Source organism: Crocodylus porosus, unplaced genomic scaffold (assembly GCF_001723895.1).
Source record: "Crocodylus porosus isolate Cpor-Errol unplaced genomic scaffold, CroPor_comp1, whole genome shotgun sequence".
In the NCBI taxonomy this organism is placed as follows: domain Eukaryota; kingdom Metazoa; phylum Chordata; order Crocodylia; family Crocodylidae; genus Crocodylus; species Crocodylus porosus.
The window spans coordinates 60,560,848-60,588,536 of NW_017728943.1; positions in this window are offsets into that span (position 1 = coordinate 60,560,848).

A 27,689-nucleotide genomic window follows, 5' to 3' on the forward strand; every position below is an offset into this window, starting at 1 on the left:
CATCTCTTCTGCTACCTCTTCAAATCAGCAGCGTGTGGATTTTAATACAGTGAGACCTGATTACTAAATCACTGGGATAACTTGTCATGGTGGCCTTTATTAGTCAGTGAACAGAATCCACTACAGTCCTATTGATTTGCACTCACAAAAACTTTTGGTAATTGGTCATAATCAGTCATTCCCAAATGTACGTACATACTAAATCACTGTGGAATTTTCTCTTTATAATTAGTCTTAGGCTTAAAAGTCACTGACCTGTACTCTCCGTAGCATCTGGCAAGCCAGTTGATGCTCTCATAAGCACTAGATAAACTCCAACTTTTTTTGGCTTAAGGCAGACAATCAGTCTTTCCATTTTATGAATTATTTTCTATTTTGGGCACTCGGTACATGTAGGAGTGCAAAGCAAAATCTAATTGAATATTTTAATCATCTAATTCTTATATGGCAATTATCTGAATTTTTGTAATAAGAAATTGTACATTAAGCATTTATCTGTATGATTGTACAGTTGTCATACTGTAAGTCAGAGAGTGTGCAATATGCACTTGGAAATTTTGATAAATAGGGTTGTTATAAATCCCAAAAATAATTCTTTATTGTGTCAGGACATGGTGCACACTAGGGCTGTGCAAGGTTTCAGACAGAGCTTTGGATCCAGAGAAGCTTCGGACACTTCGGGGTCTGAAGCAGCATATCCGGCTCGAAGTGCTAGCCTCATTAAGCTTCCAGAAGCGCTTCTCCCGAAGAGCCTTGGAGCCGCCTCAGAGATCCGGCCATAGGGTACAATGGGGAAACAATAAAATATCTATAACTTCGTTGTTTTTTGTCCGATTTGGATGAAATTTTCAGGGCTGGTAGACTCTGCAGAGAGGATGAAGCCTTCCAAGTGTCAAGGAGTTTGGTTAGAGCTTTGGGGGGAACTGTACCCCAAATTCTTGAAAGCAAAACTCATGTCATGTCTAGGCATTACAACATAGTGGGGTAAAAACTGCAGGGCTGGTAGCTCTTACTGAGGCCACAAAGCCTGCTAAGTTTCAAGAAGATTGGTGCAGGGGTTTGGAAGGAACTGCCCCTCAAGCTGTGGACAAGCAAAACTGCCCTGGGTGCTTGTGGGACTGACGGAGTCTGTCTCGGGTGGGGGGGAGGGGAGGGAGACAATGCTGCAGGGCTGGCTGCTAAGCTGCTGTGTTCCCAGTTACCAATCAATCAATCATGATTCACTCAGGGACCAGGGACTCAGGGACCAGCTAAATACACAGGCCCTAGCTACTACATAGCGACTTAAGGAGCAGCAATTAGCACCTGCACAACTGGGCTAAGGAGAGGAGAGACTCAATATAGACAATCAACTGCCCCAAGACAGATACAGTCTTGGCACCAGTTTTGTTTTTCAGCAGCTAGGGGCGCAGGCCCCATGCAGCTGTGCCAGGAGTTTGGCTTTCAAGAATTTGGGGTACAGTTCCCCCCAAACCCCTGCACTGATCTTGAAACTTGGCAGGCTTCATGCTCTCAGCAGAGACTACAATCCCTGCAAGTTTCTTCCAAATTGGACAAAAAACAACAAAGTTATAGATATTTCATTGATTCTCCGTTATACCCTATGGCTGGATCTCCGAGGTGGCTCCAAAGCTTTGGAGCCACTTTGGCCAGATCGAGGTGGAAACCCGGTTTGGAGCTCCAGATTGGATCGCGGCCATCCGAAGCAGCGGATCCAAAGTCGGATCGGATCACTGCCGACTCGCGCAGGCCTAGTGCACACCTCATAAAAACTTGAAAATGCCTGACAGATGACCATAGATAATCAGTTATCACTTCCAAAATACTTGAAATAATGAGTTAACTAGACTTTACACAGTCCTGCCTAAGTACAGTGCTTGAGGTCAGGGACCAGACTAGCAAGCAGAATGCCACAGATCTGTTCCCTCTTTGCTCAAGGTGGAAAGCAATCTCATAAACCTTGTGCTTTTCCTTCCACTCCAGCTCTGGTGTGTTAGTGCTCAATCTGTTCTGCCTCCATATCAAGGGGTGTAGCAGCCTAGCAATGACTACTTCTCATCCCTGCCTCAGTGCTGAAGATAGCCCATGCAAGTTATTGGGTTTCCTTTTCCATTTTTACTTCCCTGCAGAATCAAGCCACAAATTTGTAATACTTATCAACAGTAGCACATCTTTTTATACAGTATTTGAACTGCTATATTTTTGTTGCTTAGAGCACCAAATCTATTGGCAAACCTTCGCATAAAAGAACACATACAATAAAATGCATGATTTAATTTCTAATAGCATTAATCTCATATTCTCATCTAACAGTTCACACCCAGCTTCCAAAGGAAGAGTTTTTCTATGCACAAGACACTTCTTTCTATTCAGAAATTTTGGTAGAGTCCTTTGTTTGTCACTTTTCATGTTCCTCACTGAATTCCAACATCCTCTTCTTTGTCTTGAACCTTCATCTTCATCGAACCTTTATTGGTCCTTCTTTTACCTTTTTAAAGCTCATTTAGAGAACAGTTCACAAATAGAAGAAGCAACTATCAATCAGCAGGGCATTGATCAGCAGATTCATTTAACTTTGAGATTTTGTAGACGTTCATGACAACTTTCTTTTTAAGCAGTGTTTATTTTCTGGAAAGTGACTCTAAAAATGGCATCATGCAGTTCCATAATTATTGCCTCTCGGAGATTTTTGATAATATTTTTCAGATTATAGGAAGAGAGAGACTTCTTCCCAACTGCCAGCCCTGTAAGTCAGCTTGAGATCTGAAAGTCAAGCTGTGTTCTTTCTGGCTCATGCACCACCAGCAACCAAGTCAGTGAAACAAACTTAGCAGTTCTGTTGTGAAGATGCATGAGCCACAGGGAATAAAAAAAACTCTGCTCATTCTCTAAAAGCTATGTCGGCTCTTCAGTGCTATCAGGAATACAAAGCAGCAGGAATTTACTTTTGTCACTAAAGCAACTAGATAAGTCTGATTCTACATACATCAAAGAGCTCTGCTTATTAAGTATGTGACATTATCACAATGTCACTCTCCTGTCTATAATCACACTTTAGCTTTCTAAATGACGATATAATTGCCACCTATAGACTTTAACTTCTTTCAAAATCAACTGCTAGCCATCTTTTTCCCTAATTGTTTTGTTCTCAGGAAACTATGTGATGAAAGAACACCCTGATTTTGGGTCTAAAACACTTTATATGTTATGTTGAGCTTATATTGTTTTCAGATTTTTAGTCTGTTTGGTCAGAGAACAAGCATGTCACCAGCAAATTTTGTATCATTGATCAAATTTATATGATGTTAAACTGCATCTTTTTTTTGCTTTTTAGACAGTACCAATAATATCTCAGATGGTTCCTGGAAAGCCTTCTTTTCAGTATTAGGCTTTTTTTTATCTAAGCCAGGGGTTTTCAACCTTTTTTAAGGAGTGTATCCTTTCTGTACCCCTTCTGGGTACACTTCTGGTGGAGCGCGGGGGAGAGGGTGGCAGTGGCCAGGCATGGAGTGCATGGGGGTGCCGGACGCAGAGTGGGAGGATGACAGTACATGGTGGGGGGCGGGACTTGCTTGCAGTGGCACGGGGTGATAGATGCCAGAGGTAGCTTCTGCACGTGAGCCCCACCATGCATCCGACCAGCCAGGCAGTGCCTGTGTGGTCCACAGACGGGAGCCACTGCCCTTGCCCCCTGCCCCCCAGCTCTGCTCCAGGGAGGCAGCAGTGTGGGGTGATGGGTGGCAGCGCTCCATCTCTGCCCGCCTGCACATACCTCCTAGCCCTCTTCTAAGTACCCCTGATCTAGGCCTTAAACTTCTGTTGGTTCCCAGAAATTTAACTAACGTCATGTTTCTCTACTTTAATGGTTGGCTACTTTAGGAAAGTTTTCACCAAGCTGCCAATCCCAGCTCCTCTTCTTTTTTCAGAGACCAGGATATTTGTCATGGCCCTATCGAAAAGCTTCATATTCCTAATACAGATCCTTATTCATTTTTGGAACTATCTCCAGACAAACCCAAACAGATAGTTCCTAACATATTAGTGTTTATATGGTACTTTTTATTAAGAAAAGCACTTATGGATGGTATGTAATAGCACCCAAGGTTGTTTTTTGGGATTCCGTGAAGTTAAATTAGGTTCTTTGTGACCTAGTGCTATGTATAAGTATCTTATCTCATTTGACTTCATGAAGTTGAGCACAGTTGTGAGTCTTTTGCTTGGTAAAGATAACACTAGAAAAATGTGTTGCCATAAATTGTTCTTACATAAATTCAATGAATGTTATTTGTAGAATGACTATCAACCCATATCAAACCCGAGTCAGTGGTGACACTCTAGCATTTCAGTAGTTCTGGCATAATGTCAATAAAAAGGGTACTTTCCTTTGACAACTGGCAAAGGAGAGGTTTTGTTGTGGCTACACACAGCATCATGAGATAAATCCTAAATGTTCTAGACAAAAATATAAACTGCAGCCCAGAATCAATAACTGCTGTGACATTTATTGAATGAAACAGTTTGCACATATTCAACACCCTTCAAGATTTGGTGCCAGAGTATAAAAATGGTAAGTCTTAAAACTTTTACATAACTTTACAAACAATTAACTCAACTCGTATTGGAAAACTATTACATTTGAAATGGAGTTAGAACAAACTCGCATGCTACTTTAATTAGGCTGAAGTTACACATTACGCTTTCCACAGATTTAATATGGGGTATGTTAAGCATTGTTAAAGTTAGAACATGCTGCAAGCAGGTGCACATTAAGAGTTAATAATGCCTACTTATCAGTTCTGAATGTGCCTGTCAGGTCAGAAGTTACCAGGTGCCGCCAACTGAACCCACAATATTAGGACAGTGGTGGAATACCAACAATGAATGGTTTTATGAACCTTTTGTGATGGAACTGGTACAAAGTTTTCCCAAGGAAGGTGGTGCTCCCCCCTACCTTGGGGTTCTTCAAGAGGAGGTTAGATAGATATCTGTCTCGAGTATTATTTTGATCCCAGCACTCATTCCTGCCCAGGGCAGGGGGTTGGACTTGATGATCTGTTCAGGTCCCTTCCAACCCTAGAAACTGTGAAACTATGAAAGTGCAGAAAGGCCCAGGAGTGAGAGGACAGAAAGAAAAAGCCAAAGGTGCCAGGTTTTAAAATACAGCCTATTGATGTAAATGGCAAAACACCCATTAAAAAAATCAGTGAATTTTAGATCAGTCTCTAAAATATCAGGAAGTTGGGGTTGAGTAATACAAAAAATGTCATCATTTAAGCATCACCCTAAAAATAACAAGTTTACCCTGATGTTGTTTTTGTGATCATATTTGCTGCTGATATATTTTGAAAACCACCAGGTGCTTCTGGAAATGCTTATTAAGCACATAGTTTCACAAATCCAGGGTTCATGAGCCTTTATTTGCTATTCATTCCTTGATTATGTTTTACTTCAGCCATCCAGCTGGGGGAGGAAATGACCCAGGGGATTTACAATGGCCAACTGCAGACCATAGCTAGAAAAATCAAAACAAATTGTGCACATATCTCCTTTTGACTGAACTGTATACCTGTCACACTGTTTCTACCAGATATTCAGGAATAATCAGTATAAAGCTAGTAATTTTGATTAGTTTGCACATAGCTTCCAAGCTTGAAAAATGACTATATTTTCAACAAATACTCACCAGGTCCGCTAACAGTCACTAAACTGGAAAAAATCTTAGCTTTGAAGCATCTAAACAGATAACTTATTGTATCTGAGCTATGTTGAAATGACAACGGAAAAGACCCTCGTCCCTCCGGAAAAGACAGCAGTCAGTGCTGTAGCAACGAAGTTTGGTGCCTGGGGCAGAGCCCACAGCAGCAGCCTACCCTCACCCTACGCACATAGCCAGGGGGCACATGCCCCCCCCATGCTTGCTTGGGAGTGCACACAGCAGCAGGAGCCGCTCTTCCCCTGTCTCCACACCCTCTCAAACAAGCCATTTGCAGCTCTATCCATCATCCTGCCCCAGCTGGACAGCACCTGTTGACGCCCCTTCACTTCAAAACCCAGGGCGGTTGCCCTGTTCACCCCTCCTTGCTATGACACTGACATCAGCCCTGCAAAGATTCAGATGGGTTGGTTCCTTTTGATAAGAATTTGCCCCAGTTCTGAAGAAGAAAAATGGAGTTGTACATTTTAAAACACTAACATTACATCTGTATTTGTTAAACTATTTTTAGTGTGTTACAACATCATTAGTATTGACAGCTTCGTAAAAACAATTTATACTCCCTTTGCTGTAAGTGTTGCTACACTCCATGCTGCAGCTCACGTAGCTTTATTATGAGTTGAATGTAATTGATGAGTGTGGCCCAGAACTTCCCAAAGTTTGGGTATTTGTTTGAAACTTAGCTCAGGACTATGCTGTATTACAAGTCTTAAGCTTGTGTTTAGTCCTACTTGTGATAAACAGGCCTGCATTGTGGAAACACCAGGGCTAGGGATAAACTGTCAAAAAGCCTGAGCCTGAATTGATTCAATCTTTACAGGTTAGTCTGTAACTGGGGCTCCCTGCCTAGTCACAGTGGGGCTCCCTGCCTAGCCACAGTGCTAGGTTCCTCACTTGCCCTTGGGCATGCCTCCCACCTGACTCTCCTGCCACGCCTTGTTCTTATTAATTAGGATGTTAATTAAATGGGAGGCTGCCCATTTTATGTCCCGATGCCAGGGGACGCTATCTGCAGCTCTGAACCTCCCCTACACCGCAGCCCATGCCTTGCAGATGGCATCCAGATATTACAGTGCTTCCGGCCTACAGGTGGCCCAAGCTTAGGTTGCGCTGTCTGGCCTCAGTCACACATGCATTCATACAGTCCTTCTCTCACTAGGACCTCTCACACTCCACGCTCTCTCACAGGTTCTGTTTCATACGTCATCAACTTATGCTGCCTTGCTCCCTCTTGGAGCGGGCCCCTTAAGCCATAGGCTTAGCTAGTCCATTCCTTGGGTGGCAGACTCACCATCTGTTGGGCCTCTCCTGCAACCCTCACCAGGGTAGTGGCCAGCCAATTACCTAACCGGGTCTAAGCTTGCTCTAGCTCCTTCCAGGGGCAACTCTATATACATAAATGTACCGGACACTCAGCCCTCTGGTTTTCCTTCCCCAACACTGGGGCTTTTCATCTCCGCCCCCTTTCTGGGGCCACCCCTCACCAGGGTTTTCTTATGCTACATCACAACTGGTGTTCCAGGGTCTCATGGGGACTCTCACTCCCCCCCTGGAGTAGCAGGTCATTGTGCTCCAAGTAAAGGTCTTGCCTTTGACCCACACTTGGCCTCCCAGTGGTGGAGGACTTACCGGGGTCAGGACTCTCCCCTCTCTCTTGGGCTGAGTCTCTTTTACGTGGCCCTTTTACTGTGACCCAAATTACAGCCTCAGGCATCTGAAGACCTACCTTGGCCTACTCCCTTCATATGGAGTTGCCCCCCTCATTGGGGCTCCTCAATTCTTCCCCCCTCGGGGCTCTACACTGCCCCCTTCACTTGGGGCCATGGGGCTTTCTTCCCCAGCAGTGTCAGGTGGCCACTGCCATGCCTGGCTCCCACTCTTCTCCTCAAGGCTTGCACCCCTACAGGGCTCAGGTGGCCACAGCTGTACCTGGCCCCAACTGCCTCCCGTGTCACACAACCCACCCGAAGGTGAGGGCTAGGGTTAAGGTGCCCCTACCCGCCTTTCACCGGGGTGATAACTGGCCTGGTATTTCCTGGGGGCTCCCATACCACTGAAAGCCCCACCAGGCCACCCACTCCTGGCAGGGTGCAGCTGTCCTCTTGGGAGCCTACTAGCCATCCCCTACAGCTCCTCCTTTACCTCCAGGATGATACACAGAGCCTCAAAGCCAGGCAGTGTTACTGCCTTCTAAGCCAGCAGGGAACTGAGCTGTTTATATAGGCAGCCAGAAATCTAAAATGGCTGCCTTAATCAAGCACCTGCTGGCTGCTTAGCTTTGGTCTTAAAGTGGCAGGCACCAACAGTACCCTGCCACACACCTTCCCCCTTAAATGGTACCTAGGGGGTTTCCCCTACTGCTCCTCCAAAGCAGGCTCCCACTGGAGCCTGTGGGAGCCCCCAAGTGGTGATCACCCTCAAAGATGGTCTGCCACCCACCTTCCCCCTTTGAATGAACTCGGGGGGGGGGGGGTTCCCTAGGCTGCCTTCTCTGCTGGGCCCTGCCCCAGCCTATTGCAGCCTCTGCCATGTGGCGAGCCCCCTAAATGTACTCCGCCACACCTGGCTAGGCTGAATCAGTTTGTAACTGCACATACATCCCAGAAATGCAGGCACATGCCTGTAGTGGCTCAGGCTATAAGTAGGGGGTGCTAGAGCAGCCCTCCCTCCCTTCTACAATGCTGAGCTAAGAGGGGGGCATGACTGGGCCCCAGCAGGATGCTCTGATTAGGGAGGGGTCAATTGATATCACAGTGTTTATTACCTCATTAAGAAAACAAAAGAAGGACATCACCAGCTACCTGTTGATTCTGCCTTTGTCCCATGTGCCACGGCATGGACTGTAGCCAGCATATGGTCTGCTAGCTAATACTGAGAGGTGTCTGTGTAAGGCAGAGGGGACTGGGCAATCCCTGCTTAGGGAGTGGGGTGGGGAGGGAAGGGAGCAGGGGAAAACCGGGTAGATGCCTGCAGTCTCTGCTGAGCTGCAGCCAGGGAGCAGAGGGTAGGAGCCAGCTCTGCTGTGGAGCAGAGAGTCCAGCCCAGCCCAGAGAGCATACCAGGATGCTGGGGGACCCTGGTTTAAGTTAAACCAGGAAGGGTTCTGGGACAGACATTGCATAAACCAGTTTGACTCAAATCAGTTAAGTCTGATAACTACATTCAACCAAGTTTATCTCAAACCAGTTTCAGCCATTTTCCAACTGGTTTATATGCACTAAACATCTGTTCTGTTATAGGTTTAAACCAGTTTCTGATCACTTAAACTGGTTTATGTGTAACGTCTGTCCCAGGCCCAGGAATCAAAATCAAAATGCCTGCATAGCTCTTGGCTACCCAGGAGCAATGCACGTACTGCTGTACCATTTCATTCAGTGCATCTCTGTAGCCCTGGTTAAGGAAGGATGCATATGTGATGAATTATGGCTCCTTCTCTCCCCACCCCTTGCCCTCCCCCTTTTGAGTACTATCTTTCTCCAAAGGTACAATAATAGACATTAATTATGTTTGGGCTTTTGAACATCATTCCAGGACTGCAAAAAGTTAAATTGATGAGTTAATTGTTATATATAGCCATATACTATTAATGACCCAAGATAACCAATATGACATCTATTCATGGATTGCAAGAACCACCAGTAAAATTAATTCACCTCTGTCATGTAACTTCTGTTTCAATGGTGACACTGCACAGGGATTTAGGACAGCCATTAAAGGCATATGGAATATTTAAAACCGTCTTAAACATGTATGTGGAAATGGAATGGAGTTTAGTATTCATATTTAACCAGGAGGCCAGAATTAACACTTCTACAGACGAACCTTGTTAAAATATTAGCTAATTGCCTGTCAAAAATGATGTAGAGGTGGGGCAGGGAGACAGAGCACCACCACCCACCACCCCACGCTGCTGCTTCCTCCCAGGAGTGGGGGTGGGGAAGCATGCATATGACCGCTGCTGCTGCCATCCACCATCCCACACTGCCACTGCTCCACATCCAATCACAGCCCCCACACTATGCATCCAGTCCCGTGCCCACCCCCACTCTGCACCACCCCTCAGCCCTGTGCTGCTGCCTGTTTGTTAAAAAGAAAAAAAAAAAGGAAAGCAATTGCTCCATATGCATAGCAATGCTTTGGTGAGGGTGTTGACTAAATGATAACAAGAACTAATATAGTACATTCAGCTGTAAAGCACCATTTATATACTGTTTGTAAGTGCTTCCACAGCTACTAAGTTATTTCTGACATACTTCCCTGCTCCTGTGATACTTCCTATTTTATAGAGTAATTAAGTTTGATTAAGATTTCATGGAATGATTACATTCTTCAAGATCTATTTCATGGAATAATTGCATTGATTTAAACTTTTGGTATTGAACAATGCAAGAAAAAATCTAAGCACAACCAAAAATAAATTGAAGCACAACCTCTATCTTCTTTCTCTGTTGTCTTTTTCTAAAGTTTATATTATAGAGTCCCTGAGAATAAAATTTATGACCCCCCTATGATGACAGGTGGAAGCTGGAAGAGGCAGTTTAGTCTTTAGATAGTATCTTGGAAGGTGTTATACCTAAGTTGGGTAGCAGAACAGTACAAGGTTGATTTCATCCCTCTGACCTTTTAAGAAATTTTTGTCCTTTCTGTTGTAACAAGATGAGATTACATTCTGTTTTGATTAAGGTCTGTGGTGAAATGCTACTGCTTGCGTCCACTATACCATCAAATGGTATTTGATCATCTTAAGCTGGGCAGCATTTAAATAATAGTATTTGTTTTAAAGACATTTTCTAACTCCTGAAGTCTGTATGTAGAAAACAGTGACTTACTGGATAAACAATATTTTATATGGTGAGCCATGCTTCTTACAGTATAACATGGCTGTTCTGATTTTCTTTCTTTTTTTCTTGTTTACTTGCTCGTGTTTTTATTAAACCCTGTTGTCTCCTAGCCTTACCTCAAATATAGTAATTTCTGCCCATATTCTCACTAAGGCACCAAAGAAATCCCAAGTAGATTTTTTTCTTCTTTATGGCATGCCATACAGATAACCGCAAAAGAAATTCTCAAGGTGGATTCCTTAACTGTCTTGAGTAGAAATGATCACTCTTGAAACAATGGTTACATTGAAAGATAAGGTGTGATATTTTTATTTGATGGTGGTTACCAATTTGCCTATCAGCACTAAATAATGGTGGCTGAAGGATCCATATTACTTAGGTTGAGAAATAATTTCTACAGTGGTTCTTAATGTTGACAGAAACACATCAGTGTATTTACTTATTATTTTGGGGCTAAAATCTACTTTTAGAGTCAAATAGCTTGCAAACTAATATTGTTTAAACTTGAATGTGGCAGGGTCTTAATCGGTGTTTTCCTTTTGTTTTGGGGGGATTCTAGCTGTAAAAAAAACGCTTTCATCCTAATATTTTTGTTGAAAGCATTTTCTTTTTACAAGTTTTTTTGTAATAAGAACTACCACACTACTACAGTTGAGAAATTTTAACATGCTATTAGATATTATTACATTAGTGTAATAACTTTTAAAAATCATTGTGTTTCTTTCAGGCATCAGTCTGTTTTGTAAAAATACATTTTTGGATGCCCTTATATAACTTTCACATATGTATATTATTATCCTGTCATAGAATTATATTAAGTTAGCCTGATATGATCATTCCCTGATATATCCATGTTGTTCTTTCCCCACCCTTTTTCCATTTCCTTCCATATCTTTAGCTATTCTTTACTTCAGTATCTGATCTAAGATTTTACTACCTTTTGAAGTGAAGTTGAGACTTGTAAATTGCCTGGTTTACTTTTTTTCCCTCTTTTTTGGAAAAGAGGAACTGCATTTGCTATTTTCCAGTCATGTTTGCTGTTTTCCAATTACAGCTTCCAAAGACAATTTTATGTCCTTACTGGTACTGGTTAAAGTAACCCAGAGGCCTAAAAAGTCATTGGTAAAAGTTTCCAAGGGCACAATGCAACGTGGAGATCATAGTGAACAATATGGTCTAAATACAACATATGCTTCAAAACAATCCATCAGCCAGGGGCTGTGAGAAGTCAATTTGTGTTGACTGTGCCCCTGCTGGCAGCTCTCCTAGTGAGAATCCATCCCTTCTTCTCTTTTTGAATTAATAAATTTTCATGCTTTAATTTATCCAGTTCTAGAGTAAAACATCATTAGTGGGACAATTAGGTTTATTCAGTATTCATACCTGTTTGGTGACATTGCCTCTAATGTCTTTTACTACAATTGAAAACAATGAAAATTGTTTCTAAAAATTAGAGATGGGACAAAACTATTCATACATGACTCCCCTTCTGCAAAATATTGTGGGTTTGATTGAAATGCACCCATTCCTGGTAGGTTTCTCATTTTGCAATGCCACTTGAGTTTTGCCTATACTTACCAAAAATTCAAGCTGGTGTCCACTATACTTGCTAATAGTGGCATTTTCATTATTCCTTTTTATGATTTCTCCTTCCCCCTCCTTTCCTCTCTCTGTAAATCTTATGACCAATGGCACTGACTCCATTAAAACCAACAAGAGATTTACTCTATTGATGCCTGCTGTTTATTGGAAAATGACATACAACAGAACTAATCAGCAGCCCTTTTCCCTTGTGACAAGACACCCTCTGCAACAGGGAGGCTTTGAATTCAGTAGACAACATACATGCAAAGCAGGAAAGGAAATGTAGTACTTTTATCATTTTGTTCATTTGTCCTTATTTTAATCTTTTGGGGAAAAGTAATTTAATGGCCCAGGAGGTCTTCATGATTTTTCCTGAAAAATTATGTACTTGGCTAGTTATTTCTTTCTCGTCTTTTGCCTTTTTTTCTGGGTGGGGCAGAGAGGGAGAAGTCAGGCAGGCTCTTTTGTTGGTGCAGGTTTTAATTAATAAACATAAAGCAGTACTTCAGTGTGGTTTAAGGTAGGAAAAATAATTGTTACATGCACACTCAGATCTACAGAAGGGATGACGCACTGTCTGCTAGCCTTGCCTGAACAGCTGATTGCTGGTGGTAACGTTCTATAATAATTGTAGCAAAGCTGCAATTACTTCATTTTCTCTGTGCCAGGGGTGTCAAGCTCACTTGAGTCTCTGGACCAATCTGTACTGCAGGGTTCCTTGCCAGCTAGATCCAGCCGGGGGCCTGAAGGTTGCTGTAGTAGTCACTGCTACGGCATTAAGTCTGGTGAGGGGGACTGAGTTTAGGGGCAGCAGCAGCAAGCTTGTTGCCAATGGCCATGCCCAGGCCAAAGAGCCCCAGATTCTGCAGCAGGCCATGTCCCCCCAGCTTTCCGTGTCCCACTGGTAGCTGGTGGGCTGGATAGAGAGATTTCTGTGGCCATATGTTTGACGCCCTTGCTCTATCTCAGAGGTGCTCAACCTCTGGTTCATGGGCCTAATGCAGCCCACGGAGCCATTACATTTGGCTCGTGGGGCTCCTCACAGGTCAAGAAATTTGGCAACATAGTAGTGATGGCCATTGATACAGCCACCCTCTCCCAAATTCCCAAACCCCAGGCCCCCATACACCTGGTCAGAGCCAGGCCATGCCCTCTTTCCCCTGTGGAGCCAGGTTGAGCTAGGTCATGCTCCCTTTCCTCCCACAGGGCATGCTCATTTCCCTCTTCGACTGCCTTGCAAGACCGGGTAAAGCTCCCTTTCCCTTCTGCAGCACTGAGCTGCCCCCAGCCCAGCCCATGCCCAGATGGTGGTCGCTGCTGTGGCTGCAGGTACTGAATCAAAACTACCATCCAATCTGCGATCAGACCAGGCACTGCTCATCCAGCCATCTGGGAAAAAAGGTTGAGCGCCAGTGCTCCATGCCATATGCCAGGGCCGTTTAGAACTCCACTAGCTATGAGGCTGGCGCTCTGACCCTCCTGCTGTAAACTAACAGACTCCTACCAAGCTCTTTGAGCTGCTAGCAGCACAGGGGCTAGGATGCCATGCTGTAAATAGTGTAAGTTCTTTTCCCCCCATAGTTAAGGCTGCTTGAATATTATTCCTCTGATAAGGTTATTTCTCTGCCTTGAACATTTGCAGTGTTTGAACAGCATACAAATTATTCACCCAATAATCTTGACATTTCTAGCAATGTTTCTTAGGACCAGCATGGAACCTTGAAGCACCGTGCTGTTAAACTTTTGCTATGGTGAAAACTGACTATTTAATCCTACTTTTTGCTTTCTGTTTCCTTAGCCATTTTTGATCTATTACTTTGCCTCACCCCATGCCTACTTAGTTACTTTAGTTGCCTGTTGTGAAAGACCTTGCCAAAAGACTTTTGAAAGCCTTGATAAATTATGGATGTCGACTAGTGGTTCTTTATTCACTATATTTTTGACCTGTTCAAAGGATTTTAATACATTTGTGAGACACAGTTTTCATTTGTAGAAGCCATACTGGCTAGATCCTATGTGTCCATAATTTCCAGATGTTTTATTATTCCTATTTCAATTATTTTCCCCCCGTTTAAGTACAGAAGTGAGGCTTCCTGGTTTTTGTTTCCCTAAATTTGTATGTAACCCATTTAATTTCTTCTTCCTTGGAACAAGAGGATATTTTTCTTTTCCTTTTTTGGGCTGCAGAGAATTATTTTTCTCTGAGACTGGCTATCCCAACAGATTTGCCAGATGTTTGCTTCATGTACTGTAACTTTCCTATCTCTCTAGGTTTTTTCAGAATATTCCAGTAAGGTTGAGGGCAGGAAAATTGCTAAATGACATACCTTATAATGCTAAATGAGGAAGATGTATTAGATTTAAGCTTTCCCTGCACACAAAGCCTGCATGGTTTGTAGCCATTCCAAAATCTATAGTGTGTTTCAGAACATATTAGCAATTTCAAGATAAAACCATTGTGTGTACAATGAGAGGAAAACTACACAGTAGCATGGAACACTGATAGTGGCATCTCAAAAGCATCCATCATTTACAACTATGTGTAAAAATGACATGGTCCAAGAAACTATCATTGTATGCAAAATGATTTTATTTCAAAATTGCTGTTACTGTCTGAAACACTGTCATATTCTTGTTACTTTTCAGAAGGTTTCACTCACTTTCTTTATTCACTGTCTCCACGTCTCACAACTAGCAGAATTTGGTAGTGGAAATTTCCGTGCAATTCAGCACAGCTCTTAATACTGCTACATAATACTGAAAATGTGATGGGTATTCATCAGGATTTCATCTCTACCCTACATGTGAGTAATTTCCACCATGGGTATATCTTTTGATTTGTCACACTTGCAATTTCTGACTCTTAAAATAAACACGTTATTGTTTCCAACATTAGTGTTTACAAGAGCTTGCTGAGATAGGGAAGTTATTCCAGAATAAGATTGGGCATGAATTTCCAGTGCATTTGTTATGGCAGAACAGCTTGTTTTGCAATAGCTATTCTGGTCAGTTCTCCCATGCAGACAAATACTTTCATTTCTCCTGTGCACTTATTCAGCTTACAGTGAACCAAAGATCTCAGTGGAAGAAAATGCCTCCAGAACACAAGTGTGGTGAAGTCTGTATCTCTGGTGACTTGGGCTCTAGCTCTTTCTTCCCCTTTATACATGGTAGTATAAAGGCATGTGGGATAAACCGAGAGCAGAGCAACAGTAAATTTGCCACAGGCATGCAGCTTTCATCTCCACTGAAAAAGCAGCTGCCACTTGCAGCACTGAAGAACAGAAGCAGTCAGTGCATATGAACTGTTCCTTTCGTTTTTCTCAGAAGAGACGATTTGGGTGATGACAAATAGGTTATGTCTATAATGCTTTGGAAGTAGGTCAGAGTTTGGGGAACTGTCTCTGTTTAGCTAGGAACAAATAAAAGGCATGATTATAAGAGCCAAATCTTATAAAGGACTTGCTTATAAATGACTCCCCTGTAAAAGTTAGGAACTCTTCCCTTGAAAACAAATACCAAAAAAAATGTCTTTGTTCATTGAAGATTTGTTGTAGCCAAAAATTCTGACCCACTTCAAAAATTAAAGTGCAAAGCAGATAATTTTTATACCTTAGCTTTAAGTATGCAGTTTCTTTTATGATGACTCTCATTATTACCATGATGATGATACAGCACTTTTCTGATGGATCTGTCGAGTATGGCTGTGACCATTATAAGGGCTGTGGTTCTCCTTAGAACATTAATTTTATAAATATGTAGACAACCACTGTTTACTACAAAAAATTTGGTATAATATGTGATGCTGAGTTCAGCAGTAGAGCTTGTGGCAGCAAAAACAGGAAGTCTGCTCTGAACATTCATAAATCTGTTGGCTTTTTTGCCTATAGGAACAGAGTTGTAATAGATAATTTCATGATTATTGTCATCATCTGAGTAGAAGTATTTTTATAATTTTTTTAATAAAAAATACAAAGAATTATATTTATAAAATATTTTTAAAAGATATTAATGATTCATTCTTCAAGGGTGAACTCTTAATTCCACTGATGTAGGGTTACCATACGTCCGGGTTTTCCTGGACATGTCCTCTTTTTGGATCCTCCCATCTCCGTCCAGGCAGTTTTTTTAAATATTAGCAAATGTCTGGGAATTTGCTCTGCCTCTGCCCCAGCAAGGAGCTGCTTTGGGCTGGGGGCAGTGGGGGAAGGTGATTGGAGGCAGGGCTGCAGGCAGGTGTGTGTGTGTATGTGTGTGTCTGCCTGCCTGCATGTGCCTGCCAGTGCTGGGGCTGCAGCAGGGCGGGGTATGGGGTTGGGGGGGTTCTTCATGAGCAGCAGAGAGCTGCATCAGCAGCAGGGCTGGGGGTGGCAGGGGGCTATGGGTCAGGAGTAAGGAGTATCAGCAGGGACAGGGGGGCTGTGGGTTGGGAGTGAGGGGCACCAGCATGGTCCGGGGAGCAGGGTACTGTGGGTCAGGAATGAAGAGCAGCAGCAGGGCTGGGGGGGACACCAATTGGGAGTGAAGGGCAGGGCACGGTCATATCACTGCCCCCCCAGTCATATACCGCCCCCTCACGTGTCCTCTTTTTTGAAACTGAAAATATGGTAACCCTACATTGATGTCCATGAAAATTTGGTGGAAATTAGTATGTCATGTTTACAATTATGCAATCCTGCATTGCAGTTTCAGAAAAGAGAAAAGAATTAATACACAATTACAGAAACTTTTTATCTGATCTCCTGTAGAGAAACAAAACATAGTTTTATACAATTAGAAAATTAGATTAGTTTGTGAAGTGTTTACATGCTCTCGTAAACACTTTATTTTGGTATTGCAAGCTAAAACAAACAGTTGGAAATCCTGACCCTGGTTAAGCCAAGTCAAAACCAGCTTGTGTGAAACCACTTGCAGTAAAATTCTGACTTCATTCATATCCTAAAAATGGTGGGGGAAAATGAAGGGCCAGCACAACCCTAATTATTGAGTTGATACCCCTACCTCCATAATACTGTGGCCATATGATGTTTGGTACATTGGAGATGTTTGCCATTAATTTATTTTCCCTTTCGTGGCAAGAGACCTAACAAAAGAAGCAAAAAAGCCTATCATGCTCTCTGTTCAAGGCTCTGTTGTGGTCTTTGTTAGAATTTGACTTAAATGTAATCCTGAATGCCATTTTGAGAAATTCTCTGTCAAGTTCCCATAAACTCTCTCCCCCCGGTAAATCCAGTATAAAGTATCATTGTTATCAGGGTAGACAAAATGATTTGTTTTTAAAGTAATACAGCTTATTTCCCCTACTTTTGTCACTGTAAAGATGTATACAGATTATTTTCTCAATATTTATTGCATTGATTTACTAGTGATTAGTACTGGATTTACATGACAATTGCTAGAGTTGCTGTCTTTCACAGTCTGCTTCCCTCACTCCTCTATTGCCCACTTCATTTTTGCCTTTTCAAAAAATAGTCAGTGGTTGGAAAGGTAATGAATTTCATTGACACAATATAGCATACAGCATCCAGATCAGTGGAGGCCACTGCAACACTGTTTACATATACTGCAGGGTAAGGTACCACACTTCAGTGATCACCCCACAAAGGAGTTGGGCTATCCTATATTTCCCATACATGAAAAATGCAAGTGCATCTAAATGATAAGGTATTTAATGAACATATGTCCTGGTGCCCTGCCTAAAATTTTAACCTGAGTCAACACTGATCCAGATATGATTTTCTGAATGTTCTCTTTACTGCATATTCCTTTACATACTACTTATTGCTAACTAGATGTTACAATATTTTCATTACTTCCTAATTGCTTATTTTTTTCTTTTATTAGTAGTGATACATTTCTGAAAGTTTAGCAACCACTGTATAGTATGAAGGATGAAACACATCATTGTAAACTATGCAACGCATCATTTTAAGTCGGGACCAGATTCCTCATGATGTGATATCATTTATACATGCATAGAGTACTTTTTCCTTTAGAGTGACAGACTGCATTGAAAACTAACAGGGAAATGATGGACGGAGTCTTGAAAGATGCTATCGCCTTATTTTTACAAACAGTGAAAAGCCAAGTTTGTAGAAATAAGTGGATTTTTGTGTCAAGAATAAGCAGAATAGCACAGGGCTCAATAAATCATTTGTGAGATTTATGGGTGGCACCTTGCAGATTAATACATAATGGTAGAGTTTCAGAATGGAAACAAGATTAATCTCCATTTCAAATTACTGTAGGTATATATGGAAACATCCATAGAGAAATTGTGGTCACTATCAGAAGCCTTAAAGATACTAAAATACTCTATAATGTAGAGGTGATTCAGAAGTGTACATATGCAGATTAGGTTTAGATTAGTGATTGTTTCCAGGTTATAAATGAACAAGAGTGTTATGGTAGCAAAATCTCTTAAGTTCTTTGCACTTGGCATGGGCCACAGATGATGATAATTCATCATCTCAGGCCAAAATTTGTGAGAAGAATTGAAGTGTTCATCAGTCCGTTCCTTTTAGCTCCAATATATAACCATTTAAAACAACATGTCTGGATTAAAGGTTCTAGTTTAGGTTCCTTTGCACCAAAAAAGGTTAAATGTTTAAGTTTCATTTTTACAAACAAATGTTGGGGTCTACATTCTTCCTACTGTGCCTGGGCCAAAGCAACCACATCTGGACTACATCCTACAGTTCTTGCTCAGGGACTTCAATGATAAATTCTAAGGAAGGATGCAGGATTGGACCCATCACTTTAAAGGTTAGTCACTGATGAGAGACTTGCTGTTGTGGAAATGTGTTCTGCGTAATACCTGTGAGGATTCTGACATCTGTTCGTAGTGGGTTGGAGTTCCTCTGAGTTGCTCCTGGTCTGTCACAGTGTGGGATCAGGGAGGATGGATTTTCTGGCTTTTCTGATATCATTTCAGCTTGTAGCTTTATCAGTACTTACATAAATGTGAAATAAAGGTTTAATTATTTTTAGTGATGCTTGTGGCTGAGTATAGAAGATAAAACTGCTTATCTCTTCCCTCTTTTTGTTCAGCATGTTTAACATTGTTGCTAGTTTGGGATGGTGATAATACAAGCAGCTTTAACTTTATAATTTCAGACACAACAGAATGGTGCTACTAGGTATTTCAAAAGCTGTCAGGTTAAGGTTCTCATTTCAGATGTCTCAGAGATGAGGACAGTATCCCTATTTAGACAATGAATGATGACAGCGAACTGGAAAAACCCCAAAATTCTACGTCCTTCCTGTCTCCCATGGTGTTCTGCCCTAACACTGTATCTCCTTTCTGCACTTCTTTCCTTTCTGATAGTGATTACCTAGATGAGGGGTTGTCATCCAGGGGTACACGTACCCCTAGGGGTACTTAGAAAGGTCATAGGGGGTACACACAGGAGGGTGGGAATGGCGCATACCCCAGAGTGTGGCACCAGTGTCTCCCCCACCGTGTTCCCACATTTTGCCTCTTACCTGGGGGAGGGCTGCTGCCACTTTTGAAACAAGCAGCAGCAGTGAGGTGCAGAGGGTCTGAATGGTGGGGGAGAGTGTGTTTTTATGCCCACTCCCAGGAGCAGAGCTGGGGGGGAGGGCAATGGCACCTCTCTGAGGGTTGCACAGGCACCAGCCGAACAGACAGACAAGGCGAGGGGGTTTGCATGCGATGGCCACCACTGCCACCCACTGCCCCATGTCACCACTACTGCCATCTACTGCCCTGTGCCACCGCTGCTGCCACCTACCTCCCCATGCTGCAGCTGCCACGTCCCACTTTCCCACGACTAGTTGCATGTATGGTTCCCCAGGCTACTGAAGGGCAGCACATGATTGGCTGGGCGTGAGGCCCGTCAGCAGCCTACGGAGCCACACGTTGAACCAGCTGTGGGAAAGCAGGACGCAGCAGTGGTGGTGGCATGGGATGATGGCTGGTAGCATGGGGCAGTGGGTGGCAGTAGTGGCAGCATGGGGTGGTGGCTGGCAGTGGCGGCCACCGCATGTGAACCCCCCCCCATGTTTGGCTGGCTGGGCGGTGCCTGTGCAAGCCACAGAGGGGTGCCACTGCCCTCACCCCACCCCCAGCCCTGCTCCTGGGAGTGGGCACAGAAACACATTCCCCACCCCCCGCCATTCATACCCTCTGCACCTTGCTGCAGCTGTTTGCTTTGAAAGCAGTGCAAGGGCTATGTGTGTCCCATCACTGGACAGGCAGCAGTCTGGCAGCCACCTGCCCAGCAGCAGGATGCACATACCCTCTGCCAGGGTGCACACAGCAGCAGGAGCGGCTCCCCCTCCCCGCGTCTCCTGAACAACAGTAACTGTTCTACACCAGGGAAGTGGTGGACCTGAGATCTGGCGCCAAGTGGCCAATGGCAGGCCTGCTGCACTGGTGTCCTTAGAGTAATCAAGATAGAACTTCCTTTCCTAGAGGTCTTAGATCAGGGGAGGGCAATATGACAGATCTGTCCAACTACTGGACTCCATTTCCCAGTAGCCCCTGCCCACGCAGCAGGAGCTGGTTTCCACGGAGACCCCAGAAGCAGCCCTGCTGTGATAGTGCGGGGCCAGGGTTTCCATGGAGACTGGCCCTTGCAGTGCTGGCAGAGCGTGTGTGGGGCCAGGAGTGGGATCTTGCAGCAATGACAGCATGGTCCAGAGCCAGGGCAGAGCTGCGATCTTCAACCTGCACAACTCGAGCAGGGGCACGCAAGCAGAGGATTGCGGCTCTGCCTCGGCTCTGGACCATGCTGTCACCACTGCAAGATCCCAGCCCGGCTTGGGAGCAGCTCCCCACCCTGCTGCATGCCCTGCCAGTGCTGCTGGGGCTGGTCTCCACAGCCCCATGCTATTACAGTGCAGCTGCTGCTGGGGTCTCCATGGAAACCATCCCCAGCCACATGGGCAGGGGCTGCTGGGAAATGGAGCCCACTGCTGGCCTGCCCCATTTTAGATCTTCATGGGACTAAGATATCCTGCAGATTCTACAAGATTACACATTTGTGGGGAGTAGGGGACAACATACAGAAAAAGACTCTACAAGGTCTGCCTTGCTGTATTTCCTTCTTTCCTTCTTCTACAATAGTGTTTCAGTCTGGGACATTATTTTTAATTTGACAGTGCTACTTCAATAACTGTGTTCCATCTCTATTCATCATATCTCTGGATGTTGACTTTCAAGAGAACCTCTTTCTTGTTGCTGATCCTTTTTATTCTCTTCAATCTGCTAGACTTTTAAAAACAAATCAGCAGATTGTTAAAGTGCAACTTGGATGTGAGTCATCCTATGAACCACTGTATTTTGAAGCAGTGATTTAATGCAGAGCAAACCAGTGTGATGACAGGTAGAGATTTAAGCCTGCAGTACTTTGTGAGAATCATGACTCCGTTTCTTTGCTCTAGCATACCAAATACCCAGCAGTATCTACTGTGTGGCTCTCAACTGGAATTTTATTGCTTTACACATAGCCACTTTGCTTTTCCTTATTACCATAAAGATGAAGTACTCTAGTCACTCATGTGGACTTCACAGAAAGGTTTTTAATTAGCTTCCTATTTTACATTGTTAACAGAACCAATGAGAAAGAAAGGTTCCATAACTCCATTGCAATGATTGTTGTTCACGGACTGATATACAGTAAAGGACTGAAGGAAGAAGTGTTAAATAGCCTGGGTCAATAAAGTTAGAAGGTGGCAAAAAGCTTTTTTGTGTAGCTCTGGAACAATGAATTAAGGATAGCATGTCATATTATTTAATAAGAGAAATTTAAATGTGTTGTAAATGTTTTTATATGCTACTCTTTGTGTTTGGTTATTGGAAGAGTTGGATGTCTTCATAAGTCTGCTCATTTTATTGCATATGTCTGTTTCAAGGTTGACCTGTCCTAGAATACTTTTTTAAATCAGACTTCTCTCCATTATGCCACCATCAATTAGCTAAATGTGTACAGCTACCCATTCACTCTTCTGATGATCAAAAATCAGTTGGTGGCAAACAGCATGTACTTCTTCTTTATTACGTTAATCACATGGGGTCAATTCTTTTTCTCTTCATCTTTTTTCTTCCATTTTTGTTTGTGCCTCTTCTTGCCTTTTATGTTTGTGGAGTTTATTAAACACAACTCTTCTGTTGAACACTGTCTGATATATTCATAACATTCTACTCGGAACAGTTGTAGGGCTTGCTATGCTTGCTGTCATGACAGTTCAATCCTTACGCATTGGTTCTTACACCTGCCACTTGAAGAACCCAGCAAATCTCACTGGGTGCGTTTACCCGAGATGCCTTACTGCACATTAGAGCAAATTACTGTGCAGTAAGCTTCACCATCTACACATACAGACGCTTACTGCATAGTAATCTGCTGTACTTGGCAGTTAATTTGCTATGTGTGGTTAGCCAGGCAGCAGGGATGGGAGATTGCTCCCTGCCCCTGGGAGTTGCTTGCTTCTGGAGCGGGCCCTAGTGATGAAGCCTAGATGGGGATAATGTGCCCCAGCCCCAGCAGCAAGGGAGCTCCCAGTCCCAGCTCTGCAATCACGGAGTGGGGGTTGGGAGATTGCTCCATGCCCCCAAGCGCTCCCAGCTGCTGGGGCAGGGGGACATTATTCTGGCCTGGGTTCTGCCACCAGAACCCACCCCAGCAGCAGGTGGCTCCCAGGGGCAGGGAGCAATTTCCCAGCCCCTACTCCTATTGCAGGGCCAGGAGCTCCCTGCATGGAGAGAATTTCCCACCTAGCCTGGAGCTAGCTGAAACCTGCCCAAGACAGGGACAGTTCCTGGCCAGGCCTGGGCTGCATAGGGAAGTTGGCATGTGCAGGCCAAAGCTGGCTGGGAATTGCCTAAAATAAGACAGTTCCCAGCCAGCTCTGCAGACTTCTCTGTGCAGCCCAGGGCTGGCTAGGAGCTGTCTTGGTCTGGGGCAGATCCCAGCCCTGCAGCTCTTTCCAAGCCCCCTGCCCTGCTCAGGTGATTGAGGCATGGGGCTTGGAAAGAACTGTAGGGGACAGGCAGATCCCAGCCTTCTGCCCCGATCCACCAGTGGGGCAGCTAGCCTTTGGCTCAGCAGGAAACCACTCCCCCAGCTGGGAGATTGCTGCGGAGGCTGGGTCCTTCCGCTCCCCTCACTGGGGAGCCAGAGCTGGTTGCTTCCTGCTGCCAGGCCAGGGGGACATTGCCCCATCCAAGCTCCACCACCAGAGCCCACCCTGGCAGCAGGCAGCTCCTGGGGGCAGGGAGCAATCTCCCAAACCCCACCCAGAGACAGCTGTCTCCTGGCCCTGTGCTCCCTGACAGCCCCTGGGCTAGCAAATCTGCCCCTAAATGTGTGCATGTGTAGATGCTAGCCCAGGGTGGGTCAACTTCACAGTAAATTACTGCAGAGTAAACCCATCCAGCAGCATATGCTCTTGTCGCCACATCCATTGCCTGTAGAACTAAAGCAGCAAACTGCTTCTCTGATCTCTGTCTTCCATCAATTTGCTATCGGGAGAATTCTTGTCTATTATCTCTGCATATACTTTTGTGTCTCCTGCTGCTGCTGCAGGTAGAGAAGAGTAACAGCAGCACCAGCAACGCTGTGTTAAGCCAGCTGGTCAGCTTAGTATTGCAACATCATGTACCAGTCATTATGTTTAGCAAGGTAGATTTCCAGCTATTCCATGGCTGAAGGCTAGACCTAATGTGGGATTGGTACTGTTTGTTGGTCCCGAAGTGACCACTAAAACTTCCATGGAGGAAAAATAAAAGATAAATATTTGTGCAGTTGACATCTGGAGCCTTTGCACCTTTTAGACTAACCAAAATGGGTGTGTATGTGTGCATGCGCACACACACATACATCATCATCATCAGTGGGATGTTTGATCACTATCGTCAGCGATTTCTCTAACCAGCTCCTTTATGAAATAGAGTATCTGTAGGTGAACAGAAAATCTGTTAGCTTTCATTCTGGCATCATACGTGAAATGGAAGAACTGAGAAAGATTTTGTGAACAGCGAACTCTTCAGAATGAGCTTTTCATGGGACAGCTCCAAACAAAAAAAATCTAAACAACCTAACTGAAAAAGCCAATGGATGTTTCTAAGCTGAAGCCTGCAAAATCAAGGAGACCAACCTAAATGCCTGAAAACATGAGAGTCCAAAAGCACTGCATGTTGCAGAATTTTGCAAATTAATGAGTAAGTGGTGGCAGGGATGCAAACTAGCCAAGACATTGTGTCTGAAACGTGTTAGCGGATGTACAGCTGATAACGCAAAAGGTGAGAGTAGCAGATATCGCTCTGCCCCTTAGCTAATCATTCATTTTCTGACAAAAAGGGAGGGAATACTAGCCAAAACGTCGTGTTCCACCTAACAGGTGCCCGAGTGTGGTCCCATTCTACCCTGTTTAAGTCCCTGAAAAACAGTTAATTCATAAAGCCAATAAGTCTTCGTCCTGCTTGTTGCTTTTGTGACTTAGGCTTAGGATGTAGATGAAGGAACACCTGGAGCCCTTTCAAAATATGAATGTTTCAAAAGCACAGCAGTTGGTAAATTCTAATTGTTATGTGTGAACAAGCTGAGAATGATTTCAATGCAGCAACCCTGCTCCAACTTTTACACTCCTTCATCCAGTTAAAGTTGGAGCAGGTTTGCAGCATTTGAATCATTTTTGGTTTGTTCATAATCATATGTACAGTCAGAATCTACCAGCTGTTGGCCTTTTGCAAGAGCTCTAAGAGTTTCTGTGTTCAATGTCCTATTGCACGGTTAGGCATGTTTACTATTTTTCAGGGCACAGGATCACACATAAGCACTATGAATCCACATAAGTGCTTAATAGGAAGCCCTAGGGTCTTACTGTTAAAAGTCTTACTGCAAAATGAGAATTAAAAAGGATCTGCTTGATTTCCTATCAAATTAAACAGATCTCTTGTACATCCAGGTATAATCTGAATATGCTCTGCAGCATTTTCCCACAACAATAGGGTCTCTGCTACATTTATTCATTCTGCTCCACTCTGTGCTGGATCCACAGTAGTAACATCTGTTTTGGTAGATGAAATTGGCAGGTGGCCGTGCTGCTTTGCAGAATTGGAGTTCGGGAAGTGCTGACCACTGTTCCAGCAGCTTGTGCCAGCTCAGTTATTCTGTTTTACTCTTTTCAGCCCTTTTGCTACACTAGCCTGTGACTTTTAAATGTGAATTACATTAACAAAGCAGGCTTCACATTTTACGTTATAAACTTTCAGTAGCATTCAGCATATCTCCCAGTTCTTCTCCAGTACAAAGTCAGGCATTGGAAAAAATAGAACACATATTTCACCCTCCCGTATTAGGAAATACGCATGAGTTTTTCAGCTTGTCTAGTACTATTTTCCTGTTGTCCTTCATTAACTCCATTATCATTTGTTGCTGTGCAGATTTATGAGAGGTCAGTAGGGAACATTATAGTTTATTAGATGCACGAAAGGCCAAATTTGAATAAATCACAGCCAATTATAAATGCATCTGGAAACATGGTGTGCTGTAGAAAAAAATTATACAATTCACTTCTCTCATTTGTTATCGTTGAATGAATGTTGTTCTAGTAAAAGGTGCTGGATTGATGTCCCTGGAGAATGAGATCTCTCTTTTTTCTAAATCATCCACCTTGAATGCACAGACTGAAGTTCAGAATAAAAGCAATGCAAGAACACTCTCAGATGGTTTGGAAACCCTCTCCAACAAACACTGGGCAAAGAGTGAGCTCTAGCAGAAATAGAGGTCAAAATACCAACGTAAGAAGGGCAGCTTTATGATTTAAGACACTGAACTGGGGGTCAGGAGATGATGACCTTGAGCCAGTCACTCATGCCTCTGTTTCTCAAAAATCACACATAAGATTATAATTTACTGTCTTTCTAAAATCATCTTTTTTTTTTAACTTTGCCTTCTGGTTTCTCAGCCTTGCAGGTAAATGCATGTCACATTTCCTCTACAAACAAAAGGAACTGAAATGCCTCTTCTCCCCAGGGAAAGTTGAGATTTTTCACTTAACTCCAGAAGCTGGGGTTTTAAAAGAAACACTTAACTTTTATAGGAGATTGATCTTAATTTCATAGCTTACCAGGTAACCTGTGAGACCAAAGACTGGTGTTTTCAGTTCTCTTCACTTCCAGCACAGGACAGTACTTCCAAACCACTTATGGGTGAAGACAATTAGAAATTAATTGATTCAAACTGAGGGATTCCGACCTCCAGAACCCTAGGCCTAAATTCTTTTATATCTCCTATACATACAGTATTGGCTGCATCCAGACAAGTGCAGCTGTGCAGTATGCGGTGCTGCAGACATGTCTGTGGTACCACATACTGCACGTTCAGTTGTTCTCCATGCTGCATAGGGGACGGGTGGAGGAGTTGACCCCTGGATATGCAGGAGTAAAAAAAAACTCAGGAAAAAGCTGGAGTGATGCATGCAGGGGCAGTGCACGCCACTCAATATCAGAGCCTGGCCAGCAGCTGCAGCTGTGCTCTAGCTGATGGCCAGGCTCTGCGCAACAGGATTGCTGCTGCTGCAGCCCTGGGGAGCCCCCAGGATCCCAGATAAAACCGCAGGGGCCAGCCCAGTGCTGGCCCCAGCCTCCCCTACCCCACCTGAGGTAACTTGCCGCACACCAGAGGGTATGTGGGACAGGCGTTCCCCAGGGATAACAAGTGGCGGCACAAGAATCACCACCACTAGATGTCCCTGGGGAAACAAACATCTATGCATGTGTGGATGTGGCCCTTGTGCGTAACTGCCAGCCAAGTTTATATCACTGGGAGCACTAAAAGCAATGTTTACCCATGCCAACTCTAGCGTCAGGGCAACGTCTGCCTCCTGAACCATAGAGTGGGGCCTACTGTTGTCCTTCTGCAGTAGTGATGCTTTCTTTTTTGGCTATCCTAGCTTGACAAGGGTACAAGCCATATAGGTCTGAGGGGTCTTCCATGGCCTGTGATAGGTCATTTATAGTATAATATGGTGAAAATATCACTGCATAAAGCTTTTAATCATGTAAGTGAGATTCAGGCTGCTAGTTGAGGTAAATTAAAATGTCATTGGGTGTCTTATACACCTAAATTATGTAAACATCACTTTACATGTATGGGCAACAAAGTAGAATTTTGCCCTTAGTGTTTTTCCTGAACAATATAAATTGCTTATAGGGCCTAGTTTGTTCCTATGGAAGTGGCAGTTGAAGATTTAGGATAATTCTGTCCCCTACCCAGCTTTTACTGTCATAAACCCATCAGGATAGCCTTGGCAGCCTCCATCTCAAATGGAAGGAACACACTGAAGGAAATAGAAGAATTACCTTCATCTCCAGACATAGGAAACTTTAGCACGTGTATTTGTATTTTTAATTTGGTATTGGTATTAACTGCACAAGCTGTTTATCTCTACTTCACACTAGGTGGGGGGTTAAGGTGTCCAGTCCTTCTCCTAAGGGATGCTTTTTGTTTTTATCCAAAGACTGTTCAATGTAAAATGCATAAACAGCTCTTGAAGCAGGGACAGGGATACAGGTTTTCCTG